The sequence below is a fragment of the Jaculus jaculus genome, chromosome 1 (assembly GCF_020740685.1).
Source record: "Jaculus jaculus isolate mJacJac1 chromosome 1, mJacJac1.mat.Y.cur, whole genome shotgun sequence".
Taxonomy (NCBI): domain Eukaryota; kingdom Metazoa; phylum Chordata; class Mammalia; order Rodentia; family Dipodidae; genus Jaculus; species Jaculus jaculus.
The window spans coordinates 287,606,044-287,621,424 of NC_059102.1; the positions used below are offsets into that span (position 1 = coordinate 287,606,044).

The following is a 15,381-nucleotide window of genomic DNA, read 5'->3' on the forward strand; positions in this document are numbered from 1 at the left end:
AGTACAACCAGGTCAACGGCTGATACATGGTTACTCTTCACATTAAAAGAGAAGATGGATAATCAAAGTGAGGTGCTGGGCAGAGGAGGAACATAATGTATTCTTGGAAAAGTTGAATATTAACGAAGGAAGTTAAACTAAATAAGAAAGGCATAGAAATTAGCAGCACAGAAGCACAAGGGATAGAAAAAAATCTATTTATGTAACCATCCTACTTTTTATGTTATATAATGTTAAGCATATCAACTGTATGCACATTATGAAATTTAGATAAAATAGAAACATAAAATGAGTTCACTATACAATACATGCTTAATAAATGACAGTTACTTAAATTTTTATACTTATATTTTAGATTATAACAGTTAATTTTTAAGTGAAATTTCTTAAAAATTTTATTCAAGTTTTTGCTAGACTATAATTAAACATGCAATCACTTTGCTATTAATATATGCACCATCAGAGTTGGTCTTAAAACTATCCTCTAAATAAACTCTTCACCATTGAAGGACAGGTTAGACTTGAGTTCTTAGGAAACACGCGGTGATTTTGATGCTACATTATGTAGAACATTAATTGTCAGATAGTTTGTCTAATCTCTAATATTGATTAACGTACCACAAAATAATAATCACTTTGTGTACATTGATGAATATGCTATTTTCAAAACTGCAGTCTAATGGGACTATTTCAAAGTTAGAAAATCTCATGTTTATAGCAGAAATGAAAATGTTTTTATCATGAATACTGGCTAAGTATAAAAACACAAGCTGCTCTGGACAGGGCATGGGTCTCTTTCATCATTCTAGCAACAATCCAGATTCACATAGTAATTTCATACTTTTGAAAAAAACCCTACATAAGAAATATATTTTAGTGGCTGGAAGGATCGCTTAGTGGTTAGGGTGCTCTCCTGTGAAGCCTAAGAACCCAGGTTTGACTCCCCAGTATCCATTTAAGCCACATGCACAAAGTGGCACATGCATCTGGAGTTTATTTGCAGTGGCTGGAGGTCCTGCTGTGCCCATTCTCTCTATCTGCCTCTCTCTCACAAATTAATTAATTAATTCAGATATAAATGTAAATTTTTGTGTATTATTAACCAAATATTTAAATATCTCTTGACCTGTCATTTTATGAGATGATTTTATTATCAAATTATGGGGAGAATTTTAATAATTAAGGTTATTTCATTAAACTACTTATGTGCATAACCATTTCAGCCACAAAATCCCATCTTTTTAAATCAAAAAATTCTTTCTTTTTAAATTTTTTTTGTTTATTTTAATTTAGTTATTTGAGAGCTACAGACAGAGAGAAGGAGGGAGAGAGAGAGAGAGAGAGAGAGAGAGAGAGAGAGAGAGAGAGAGAGAGAGAGAGAGAGAGAAAGAATGGGCGCACCAGGGCTTCCAGCCACTGCAAACGAACTCCAGATGCTTGCGCCCCCTTGTGCATCTGGCTAACGTGGGTCCTGGGGAATCAAGCCTCGAACTGGGGTCCTTAGGCTTCACAGGCAAGCGCTTAACCCATAGCCATCTCTCAGCCCAAATTCTTTATTTTTTAGTTTAAAAAAAAAAAAAACTTTTCCAGGATAACCATGATTAATTTATGCACATACATCTTTAAGGTATTTCCCTGTAATAGGAAACTTAGCTGTAAAAATTCTAAACATTAAAGGTAAAAATAAAATGTTTCTATTTCTTGCCATTATAAGACAAAAGAGAATGTAGCAGAATCAAGAAATCCAGTTGTACTTCAGGCCTTTCTCCTCCAGGAACCAGCGTTGTTTTATTATTTCCATTTAACATAATCTGATCTAATTTAGTAATCCTTCTTCCTTCTGGTGTGATTTCAAACTCATTGGCATCTTCCAGCACCATATTTCTGCTTCCCCAGTGCTGGGATTAAAGGCGTGCCCCACCATGCCAGGCTCTTTTTGTTTTGTTGTTGTTTGGTTCCTTCACACTTTTTAAAAGGATACTGATGAAGTCATCGAATCTGAGAAGTGTACCAAAACTTTCTTTATCACTGTTCATCACAATGTGAATTCTTGATCCTATGCATTTGTCTACAAGCTCTAGGGCAGTAGCTGTGATGGGTTAGTGTTTGCATTAATTGACATGGCTACGACAGAAGTGAAAAATCCTATCGCTATGTTGAAACTCTGGAAGGATATTAAGTTGTCCTCTGTTGCTGTAAGTCTCACATTGCTGGCAGAAAATCATCTGACCAAGAGCAGCTTCTGGGAAAAATGGTTTATTTGGGCTTACAGACTCTCGGGGAAGCTCAATGATGGCAGGGGAAAACAATGGCATGATCAGAGGGTGGTCATCACACCCTTGACAATATCAGGTGGATGTGCCAAACACTGGCAAGGGAAGAGCCTCAGCAATATCCTGTAATGCTTTGGGGGCACCAGGACCTCCCTGGCCAACAACTCACTGGAAGGAAATAACTTATTGAGAAGCAAATTTATAGTAGATTTTGCAGTATTTGGATGGCTTTCTATAATTGAACACTGGATAACATCATTGGTTTTCCAGAAATCATCAGACACCAAGACTATGATGTCTAGTAAGAAGGAACTATTGAAACCTATACCAGCTTGTCCAAATCCAGTGAAGAAATGAAAAATAATGCCTATACTATGATTTAAGGTGACCATACTTTTTTGCTATATGTATTTTACACTTGTATATAATCACATTACTTTTGTCATTAAAACATTACATACTTGGTGAAGCACATAGCTTCCTTTCAGTGTAACATTAGCTATAGATTTCAATTCTAGTATTTTTTTAAATTTACTAGTTGGATGAGACCAACCAGTTTATTTAAGTTTATTGCCCACTGGTTCTCTCCATCCACAAAGTAACAATGATATCACCTGCACTTGCTTCATTACGTTTTTCAGAAAAAAAAAATGACATAGGGAAAATTGAGAGCCCTTTTTTATAATACAATCTTATACCCAATACAATATTAGCATTCCAAATTCCTCTTTCTTTTTTTGGTGCAGCTATTTGCCCTTTAATGAAACAGAATGTGTAGAATGTTATAAAGATTATGTATTTTCCTTAAAACAATGGCAGGAAAAACATGAATAACATAATTATCCACAACCAAACAGTGGGCTCCTTGGAGTTTTAGAAGGTAATTCACAACAGGTGAAAGAACCCTAAGCAAGTTTACCAATCAAGGTTATCTAATTTGAAGAGAACAGACTGTGTCTTTCTTTATAGACCAAGAATGAATTGGAATTATGATAGGTTAACTAATCTAATAAATATTTTACAGTGTCCCTACAAAGGATATTTAAAGAAAACATACATATATATATATATATATATATATATATAAATTTTTATAATTTTATTCTATTTAGATATTAGAGAGAGAGAGAAAGATAAAGAGATAGAGGGAGAGAGAGAATGGGCAAGCTATGGACTCTAACCAATGCAAACAAACTTTGGATGTATAAGCCACCTTGTGTACCTACATTATGTAGGTCCTGGGGAATAAAACATGGTCCTTTGGTTTTGAGGGCAAGTGCCTTAATCCCTAAATCATCTCTACAGCCCTAAAATATATTATTTTTTTTAAATTTATTTATGTATTTATTTCACAGAGGAGGAGGGAGAAAGAGAGAGAGAATGGGCACACCAGGGCCTTCAGCCACTGCAAACGAACTCCTGATGCATGTGCCCCCTTGTGCATCTGGTTAATGTGGGTCCTGGGAAAATGAACCTGGGTCCTTTGGCTTTTCAGGCCTTAACTGCTAAGCTATCCTTCCAGCCTCAAAATATATTTATTAATTTTACTCCACATGATATGTAAATTGTCTAATGTAAACCATCATTGAATATTTATTGGGTGTACTGTTGACATATATTTGTTACATGCAATAAAAACACAGGGGACAAAAACTATACTTTATTCAATAGCAACATGTTAGAAAATGTGAGGCTTAGTGTATTAGTGAACACTTATGATGCCAGTATTTGAGAGGCTGGTACTGAGGCAGAGTTCAATTTAGCTATAGCATGAAAACTCAACTTAAGCACAAAATCAAAACAAACAAAAACTAAACAGTTAAAGCCAAAATAAATAATGATAATGGAAGTTTTTATTTAATATTTTAATATAGAATTGTACTATGTGAAAATAAGTTAAACAAAGGTAACTTATATCCTGAGTTAACTTTTTTTATACTACTGTGATTACTGAAGATTTTATGTTTCAACCCATACAGAATGCCACATAGAATATTCTCAACATATTTTCACATTAACAGAATGAATATAGAAAGAAAACAATTAACTGTGGTGAAATCTGTGCTTACTTTTATTTTAGTTATTGCTTGGGAAAACAATAGCTTTACAGAACAAGTCAAACTATTTTTAGTAAGTTTTATGTGCAACAGCATAGGTAAATAAACATCCTCAGTACAATGATGGCAAAAATAATGACAGAGTTGTCAGCTATCAATACAGAAAAAATGCTGTTTCCTCTAACATACAACGTGCATGGGTTTTATGAGTCTTGTCCATTAAAAGTACCACATAAACTTTCTCAGTGACTTTCCTAAATCTCCAATGGAAAAATAACATCTTAAACACTACTAAGAAACCCCTTTGCAGACTGAAATGATTACTCAGTGGTTAAGGCATTTGCATGCAAAGCCTAGAAACCCAGGTTCAATTCCTTGGTACCCACAAAAGACAAATGTGCAAAGTGGCACATGTATCAGGAATTTACTTGCAGCAGCTAAAGGCCTGGTGTGCCCATTTTCTCCTTCCCCACTCTCTCTTATCTATCTGTCTCTGCTTGAAAGTAAATAAATAAAATATTTAACAATAAAAAGAAATCCCTTTGCATTGCAGTTCTGCACACATCTGCAGGGGAACCTTTCCCTTTTCAGAGGGGGGGAATGCTCATATGCATGTTTGTTCCTATATATGCTCCAGAAATTTATTATTATATCAATGGATGTTCATATGTATGTTCTGAAGTGCATAAAACCATGTTTAAAAATATTTAAAGAGCTATTTTTTAACAAAATTGTAAAAGGTAATAGTAAGCACAGAATAATTTGATATTTTCAGAAAAGCGATATGTAAAGGATAATACAATGTTATTATATTTATTAAATTGTGTTTCCTAACCCTATTTTCAATGTTTTAATTTTAATATCTTTCCATATAGTTGGAGATATACAGAAATTTTGTAACCTTATGCAAAGGAAGAATAAGGCCCCTGAGACAACTGTCTGAATAATGTTGAAGTAATTATTACTGATTACAATAATACAAATTGAGAAGCTTTGCTTTTATTGCCAAATGCACATGCATATTCTCTTTAGAAAGGAGAATTAGCAGTCTGTAAAACAAAACATAGCTTCATTACCATAATAAATCACTGTTATTGGAAATAATGAATTTTAATTGCACTTTGTTTATTAGTTCCATTTTCATTAAAATGAGATATTATTTTTTTGAGGATTCAATACTCTACAGATATAAGATTAAGTAATTGTAAGTAAAGAGAGAAAGGAATCTCACTTAAAGCATAAAAATGTCACAGTAGTGAAGGATTTGACATTTTAAATTATGTATAGCTTAATACTTTAATTTGTTACTTTGAATCAAGTTCCAAACTAATTATAGTGAACAATTTTTCTACAATTCTTAAGTAACCTAGCTGATAAGATGTTCAAAATGCAGCATAATTGACATTAAATAGATTGCATGGTTTAAAGCTGAGCTAAGAGAATTAAATAACTGCAATTTAAATATTTCTCAAGAAAGCAGTTTTAACTAAGAAAATAAATTTTAAAATGGCACACTTAATTTCCACTTACTGTAGTTATTACTTAATTACTTGGCTTAGCTTTATTATATAGGGAAACATGAAAACCTCTTTTAAACCTAAAATTCTTCAGTGAGTGTACACAACTAGCCATAAATATCCCTTTAACATAATCAAATGCAAATTTTTGCAACCATTTTCATAGTAATACCTCCAGTCTAGGTTTTGCATGATGCTTTTGGGTTTAATGGGGTGAGATATGAGTTATTATTCATATGAGAAAAATTTGTATACATTCTTTAATTCCTCCTTTAAGCATATTATTTTTCTGAACAATGAAAAAGAACAGCAGGAAGTGATATTTTCTATCATATTCTGTATGTGCATTATTTATACATACATGTATATAGCAATTCATGGTGTGATTTTAATCACTGAAAGGTATTCAGTATTTTGCATAGTGTGGAAATATGGACATATCAGTAAGGATTATGCTGAAGACTGAAAATTGAAAGCTGCACCTCAATTAATACATGATGTATTATTTCCCTCCCTGCACTTATCTCTTTTTTCTCATCAGACCTAGTCTTACCTTCCTATTTCTGTCAGGATTGCCTCACCCAGAATGCCACTATATGTCAGTAAATTAGAGACAAAAGTAGTTGTGGTGCCCTGAAAAGCATGTTTTAATTATCCTAGTTCACTCATAAATTCTTTAGCAGACACCATGCCTGTGAATAAAGTATATGTATCCATATCCATATGAATGAATATCTGACATATTTAATATATCATGTATGATAACTGTGCAATACATAGTAGTATACAGATAACTTGTGGTAGTTTTCTTAATAATTTAAAATACTATTACCAGGTAATACTACTTAGCATATAAATTCTAGTATTCAAGTTACAGAATCTTTAGAATTGAAAGGTTTTCTCAGGTCTTTAGACAATTGACATTCAATTGAGCAGCATTTGTTTAATATGTGTTCTATTCCATATTTAGTGATTCATGCCTGCCAAAATTACTAAGTTTTATATGCATTATGAACAAAACAAATTTAATGCAATTCAATCTTACATAAGCAATTCATTATATTAATAGTTTTTCATGCTTTGCAAATAGCCAAAGTTAAATTTTGATTAAATAATTTTAATTACTTTTTATGGAAAGTCCATTGACTTTCTTTTTAAAATTTTCTTTACTTTTAATATGTCTGTGTGTTGTGTGTGTTGTGCATACACTTGGGTGTTCATATGTATGTGGGCACGCCTATGAACAGGTTCACATTTGTATATGTATATATGTGTGAAGCTAAAGTAAAGTGACCTTGGGTGTCATCTTTAGGTATGAACTGTAGCAGTTACCTTCTAAGTGCTGGGACAAAATATCTGACCAGAAGCTTGCTTATTGTACTTTGTAGTCTCAAGGGGAAGTTTCAGTTTGGCAGGGAAAGCATAGCAAGAGCAGGAAGTCTGGGTCTCATCTCCATGTCAGCACAAAGGAATTGATCTGAGTACTGGACTTGCAGCTTTGCTATATTGCAGCAAAGTACACCCCTAGTGACACACCCACTGCAGCCGGGCTTCAGCTCCTAAACGTCCAGCGACTATATCAAATTGCTGCCAGTTGGAACCAAATACTGCAAACATGAGCTTATGGAGAAGGCATTTTATTCAAAACACCACAGCCATTCACATTTTTTAGCCTGGAGTTTGGCAATTAGGCCGTTTTGTTTGGCCAGGTGTCAACAGAGAATCACTTGTCACTGCATCCCAGTGCTTGGATTCCAGGCTGGTGTGCAACACTGCCCATAAAATGTAAATATAAATACTAATACAAATATAAATATAAATATAAATATAAATATAAATATAAATATAAATATAAATATAAATATAAATGTAAATATAAATACTAATACAAATATAAATATAAATATAAATAAATATAAATATAAATATAAATATATACATATGCATATACATATACATATACATATACATACATACACGTGTATATATATATGTATATATATATATAATTTACATATTCACCATTTATATATACAGCATTTACATATATACCATTTATGTACAGACCATTTACATATACACCATTCCAAGATCGTATGCCACCCTGTCCACCATTTACATATGCAGTAGGGTTTAAAACTCTGGTCCTCAATCTTTTGTAGAAAACATTGACTTGAACTGCCTTTTAGCACCCAATTTATTTTGAGGGTATTTTTTGTTTGTTTGTTTGTTTTTCATTGAGAATTTAGACTGCTCCTACAATGCATCCAGAGATTTACAGAATAACAATGAAATCAGGGATGGTCTGTTATGAATGGTGAATTTATATTTTTCATTTTAAACCTTATTGGAATAATATACAAAAAGTGGTGTAGAGAACATCTTGCTTTTAGAAAGCATATGCACTGAGCAATATGAACATCAACCCTTCAGATTTTTATAAATCTGCACCACCCTGGTTTCAAGAGGCAGATTGCTGGAGAATTTCATTATATCATGTTTCAGCTGACTAACTCCAGTCACATTACCTTACTTTGCTTACTCTCATTGTTTTTGGAATACCTGATAACAATAGTATCAACCTCATAGAAATGTGATTGATTGAGAAACATTCTTTATATACAAGCCATGTCCTGGCATTTTGAAGTCAAAGTCAAATGAGGGATGATGCGCTATAACGTATATGTGGGCTGTAGTTAAGATGGTGTCAATATTTATTATTGTTGTTTGCAGTAGTAGTAGCAGCAGTAGCAGCACAGAATTAGTAGAAGAGGTATTTTACTTTCATGTTTTTGATATGAAATAAAATGCACACACCACAGTATAATGCTAAATAACTATTTTTTCAGAAGGTTTTATTTCCACAGTTAAGTATGTTTGGCAAAGTTAATCCATTATTTTGTTTTAAAATTGTACAATTTTCTGTGGTAAACAAGTAAAACAAACAAATAAACAAGATATATGTATGTGTATATATATATATATATATATATATATATATACACACACACACACACACACACATGGATTAAACACGCATAGGTATTGTCACTGACAAAATATAGAACCAGAGTATAGTTTCCATAGACCAATTATCAGTGACTGCCCCACTTCAAGGAATTTGAAAGATATGTAAAGTGATAAGTTTATATTTAATGCCGGAAATGATTATAAGAAAGGGTTGTTTGGGTCCCAATTATTGATAATGCCAATATAGCCAACTTTACTGAGTAGGCTTAATTTAAGTTACAGTATGGTTGCAACTCAATCATCTACTATCTACAGATCATGGCAGGAAACCTTAGTTCCTAGTTTGGAAATAAGGAGAGAAAGAATGTCACGCTCTAAAAATCCTATAAAAGTTGTAAAAGCATCACTTTTACTTTTTCAACCATCTATAAAGTAGCTAGTTTGACCTAGATATTTTTTTTTCACATCCATAATCCCAAGGTTTGGGAGGCTAAATTGAACCCTTGCTATGAGTTTTAGGTCAGTCTAAGCTGCACAGTAAGTTGAAAACTAGCCCTGGCCAGAAAGTGAATCCCTATTTCAAGAAGAGTTTTTGTTGTTGTTGTTGTTGTTGTATTTTAATCTAGCCCAAATAAAGCATAAACTTGCTTGCTCTTAGTAGTTAATCTAAGACTAAATCTCTTCTGAAAAAGCCACTGACAGCTCTATGGACATAAATTATCTTTCCAATCAAATGCAATTGACACTCATTAATTGTGTATTTGCAAATGTAATTGAGCACATGCTTTATCACTTACCAGATGCCACAATAGCGAGTCACTATGGAGTCTCAGATGTGAACTCAGTTTTCTTTCTAGTAAAGACTTTTCTGTGTAACAAGTCTTTGTTCTCTATGTGCTCTGGCACAGAACATAACAAGGTGGATGATGGAGAACCTGAAGATCAACAAGGTCACAAGAAGCCCTCAAAGCTAGTGGTACTCAACCTGAAGTTCCTCATTCCACATCCTACATCTTTTATGTTGGTAAAATAAATACTTAACTGATTTATTTTATAAAAATAGGGGGAATAATATATTTCTTTATGAAGGAAACTTTTCACATATAACAAATAATATGATTTAAGTTCATTTCTAATATTATTATATCTCCCAGAACATAAAAAGTCTCTTCCAGTACCTGAAATAGAAGATAGCAATGCTATTTTTATGAAAACATTTCATTGGTGGTAGGAAAAGAACATTTATCTTTTTATACATTTCTACTTCCCTTTACCTTTCCTTTTATATCTTTCTTTTTATTCTTATATGAAAATTATAAACATTAGGGTAGGTCATTGGTGATTTGGTCAAAATTAGAATTTTATTAAGAAATTATGGAGGATATATGAAATGGATATATGATAGGTAGTTATTATCACTAGTTGACATTCATTCTCCCTTTTGAAGTAAGAATTGTACTTTATAAAACTTATAAAATTTGGTCACCCACATAAAAAGTCTATAGTAAATACATTATGTAATACAATACTTACTACTTTTATTTTTATTACATGCATTCAAGCAGTTCTTTATTAATTTATATAGAACAGATTTTGGTGTGGTACATAGCATTCTTCCAATTTAAAGTGTTTTAGCCCTGGGCATCTCCTCTATATTTTAAAGCATCATTTAATATTCATTTTAATATTTCATAAGTAAATACTTTTGTACCTAACAATCTACTCACTTTACTAAATGACATTGAAATCACTTAATGTCTCAGCTGTGGGAACCCTTATATTTAATTTTACATGAAATAAAGTATCTTATATACCTCCCTGTTATAATTACATAATGGGAATTGTTCACTTATTCCTTATTTTATAAGACCTGAATTGTTCCATTGGATTATAAATGTAGCTCCCAAACAATTATTATAAAGTAGACAATAAAAAACAAAATAAAGAATAAAATAATAAATGTTAATATATATTATATTAATGAAATAATAAATTTATCATTATAAGGTCTGTAGGTCAGAAGTTCTAAATCAATGTGTCTATAGAGCTATATTTTTTAATAGAATCAAGGAAAATATCCTTTTCTTCACAATCGTTGACTGGTGCTTGATTCTAATATCTACATGTCATCACCAGTTGATCTCCCTTATATATTTTCATTTCCAAATCTCCATATTTTATAAGAGTATCAGTCATTGGATTAGGATGTACAATAATCCAGTATAGATTAATTTCAAAAGATCCTACATGGAATAAGATTGTATTAGGGACTCATTTCAATTAAGTACCCTGTAGTATCTGCAGCAGAGTAGTTATTCCAAAATATTGTTAATTCCTACACTGAATGATTATTTGAAGGTGGAGAGTGACTTCATACATTACATGAAATATATGAATTTTGTAAATGGGTGGCAATTTGTTGTTCATTCTTACTGGTAACTCAAGAAATTGCTTATTATTTATGTTGTTTGTTCAATTTTTATTTGAACATAAGATATATATTTACATTTATAATCATTTATATTTTACTAGTCTACTCAATGTTATAATTATATGCATGATTATGTAAATTCATTTAATTCATATCCAACCTTTGTTAGGATGTAGACTTTCCTTTTAATCCAAATCTTCCTATAGTGGTGAGAATTGACTAAATTGTGGTAAAGTTCAAAGCAGGAAGTCAAATTTTTTTATCTATCCTAGAGAGATGCAGATGGATAGAGTTTATTGTCTTAGAGAAAATGGGAACAGCAGCTCCTACACACAGCTCGTGATTCATGGGAGGCAAGGGCAGGAAATGAGAGGTGTCAAGAATGACATTACATTCCCTGTTTGAATGACAATAAGATCTACTTGTTATTTATTTTATTTAGAGTTGGGATAGTTTTTGCAAATTATGTTTAAGAGAACATAAATGCATAGTTTTGGATTCATTGTATTTACAATTCATTATATTTCCAAGTAAAAGTATCCAGAAATTGGTAAGGTTTTACAGCATAGCATTCATCAAAAAAAAATTGAGACCAGAGATTTACATGTATGAGTCATTGTCATAAAGATGGCTTTTAAGCCTTGGAACTGGATGAAGTCATCAAAGAATTTAGTGTCAATGGAGAAAGAGGAGATCAGGATAAAGTCTGTAAAATATAGGATCCATTCATAATAAACTCTGACACTCAACTAAATGTTGAAGGAATGTACCTCAATATAATAAAGAGGAATTTTGAGAATCCTATTGCTATCATTTGTTCAAAGATGAAACAATATTTTTTTTTCCAGAGATAAGAAAAATGTCAAGAATTTCTGTTTCAACAACTGCTGTTCATCATAGAATTAGAGATCCTTTTTAGAACAAGTAGGCAAGCAAAAATGTTCAAACTGCTACCAATTCCATTTGAAATATGTTACCTATACTAAACACATAAAGCTAAGTTTCAGGATACATCAACAGCAGCAACAAACCAACAGTGATTACAAATACAAACAATGTTATAAACAAGAATAAATCAGATCAACCCTGGGTACAATACCCCCTCATACACAAAGCAATTATAAAGCTTAGCAGTAATTTTGTAAAATATTTATTTATTTATTTATTTGACAGAGAAAAAGGGAGTGAGATAGAATGGGTGTGCCAGGGCCTACAGCCACTGCAAACAAACTCTGGATTTGAATGCCTCCTTGTGCATCTGGCTAACGTGGGTCCTGGGGAATAGAACCTGGGTCCTTTGGCTTTGCAAGCAAACACCTTAACCACTAAGCCATTCCTCCCCCCCAGGCTTGGCAGTAAATTTAACCAAAGGAGGGAAAGGTCTAAAAATCATGAAGAATTAAATATTAAAAAAAAACATATACCAATGATTAGAAAGATAGATCCATGCTTGTGAGCAGAAAGTCAATAATGTTAAAAAGCATCCAAAGTATTGAGAGTGATTTGTAAATTCATTTAGTATATAATATGATATGCCTGTTAATAACATATATGATGGTGGGTTAGTCCTCAGTTTGAAATAATTAATGTTTGGTGGAAATTCTTAGTGGATGATTTAGTAAGAGTCTTGGAGCGGGTCATTCTGGGTTCCCTCAAAAATGACTGGAGAATAGCTTTCCCCAATCTCTCTCTATCTCTTCCTGGATCAGAGGTTATCAGTTCTCATCAAATACATGTTCTTGTAATGAAAGTCAGCTGCATAACAGGTATCCAGGTAACAGAAATAAGTCTGCTCAATTGTGGATTGTTCCAATACACAGGTTTTTTTTTTTCTTCCCCAAATTAGAGCTTTTGTATTCACTGATTGTCTCAGATAATTAGTATCATGAAAGGAGGTATGTGTAGAGCACAAATTCATAATGCCCATAAATATATCAATGGATTTTTCATATGAGTATTAAAATTATTAAAATTAAGAAGCATAAAACCACAAATTGACAAATTAATATTGAAAAAAGAAACCAAAAGGCACCATAATAACTTATTTCAAACAATACTACAAAACTAAAGCATTATGGTAATGAAACAGATGCACAATAAACAGACACAAAAGAGAGCCCAAAAATATATACCCATGGTAAATTATTGACAAAGACCCAAGAATAAGCAGGGAGCATTTAAAATTGTCAATAAATATTGTGGTGATATCTGGATACCCTTTACAGCAGAATGAAATTTGGCCTTTATCATAAACCAGATATAAAAGTCATTTCTAAAAGCAAGTTGTGAAAATAAAAACTACTAGAAGAAAATATGAATGAAAAAAACTATAGCTTGGATTTAATCTCCAATGTACATTGTCATAATTATATTTCATGGCACCTTGACAAAATGTCTGACACAAGCAATATATGGAAGGAAGATTTATCTTATTTCACACTTTAGGTTACAGTCCCCTATGGCAGGGAGTCATGTCAGCAGGAAAATGGAGCATTATATCCTCAGTCAGCAAGCAGAGGAAGATGAGTGCTAGAGCTCAGATAATTTTCTCCTTTTTTTTTTAAAAAAAAATTTTTAAAGACTTTTTAATTTATTTATTTGAGAGTGTGACAGAGAGAAAGAAGCAGATAGAGAGAAGGAGAATGGGTGTGCAAGGGCCTCCGCCAGCTGCAAACAAACTCCAGACACATGCACCACCTTATGCATCTGGCTTATGTGGGTCCTGGGGAATTAAGCTTGGGTCCTTTGGCTTTTCAGGCAAATGTCATAACCATTAATTCATTTCTCCAGCCCATAATCTCCTTGTTGATTAGTCTAAGCTCCTTGCCTATTGGGTGGGCCTATCTGATATAGACATATGATGTGTATACACACACACAAATATATCTATATCTATATATACATATATATATTATATATATATGTATGTATATATACATATATACACATATATAGATATATGTGTGTACATATACAAACATATCTATACATATACATATATATAGATATGTGTGTATATATGTACATGCATATGCATGCATAATGTGTATATATATGTGTATATATATTTGGAATAATACTTAACTAAAAGAAGGAAATTCTCTATTTTGTGATTAAGTAACAATAATTGGGGAAAAACTTTTGAAATAAAGTTCAGTCAGAACGAACAAAAAGTAGTGAATGGCCTCAAATATGTGGAAGGTAAGACAAGGGCACAAAGGAACTGTGAGGGGAATGGTGATTACAAGTGGGATGTGGGGAGATGATAGGCAGAAATAATATGTTTATTTTATCAGTATTATTATTCAACATTGTTATCATAAATAATACTATTATGATATTATACATTTTAATATTTAAAAAATAGCAAGAATTTGAAGTCATGGATATGATTATTTGGTTGATTGGATTGTTGCTCATTGGTATCATAAACCATAGTATCACCTTCTATGCCATAAATCCATGCCATTATAAATTTTTCATTTATAATAAAAAGTGGAATCTTGTCACCCTTTCATGTTAAAGTGAACAAACATATGTTTTGTTGTGTTTTTAAATCAATACATATAGTAGAATAACCTGGGTAATATTTGGTTTTGGAAGCCAAGCTGACCACAAATAGTAACTATAAATTGTCCTTTCAAGAAATCCTACAGAACTTCAGGAAATCATACACAGCTCCAACTCCACAACAGTGTCCATCTTCAATTTACTTAGAATTTTCATTTTTTTCCTGAATATTAGTATCCATAATTAAACAATGGTTCAAATATGTTTTGACAGTGAAGAGTACATTGGGCTTATCCATACCCATGATAAGTACAGTATACTTCCATTAATAGTGTCCAGGATTAAATTAGCTTCTACTGGGTTGTCATTTTATTTTGTTTGATTAATTGAAAATCCCGAGTTTTGGATACATGAACCAATATAATATAAGGCTTACCTTGCTCCATCCTCTAACTTCTATTATTGCTTTGTATAAAGTATATCCAGGAATTTACATATATCCTTATTAAATATCATTCTATAGCTTTATCTGATTATGCCTTTCAAATTATATTTATTTTACATCTACCAGTCAGGTAAGATAACCTCCGTCTTAACTAGATGTCAGAGGCGTACTCTAATTG

At 32.2% G+C, this 15,381-nt stretch overlaps 1 protein-coding gene and 1 pseudogene across 4 annotated transcripts in view; one reads left to right on the forward strand and one right to left on the reverse strand.

The window, feature by feature from the left end:
* The window catches only part of Brinp3 (BMP/retinoic acid inducible neural specific 3), a 461,904-nt gene that overhangs the window by 101,853 nt on the left and 344,670 nt on the right, over positions 1–15,381 (forward strand). The gene's annotated exons all lie outside the window — the stretch shown is intronic.
* Positions 1,695–2,122, reverse strand: LOC105944073 (annotated as a pseudogene).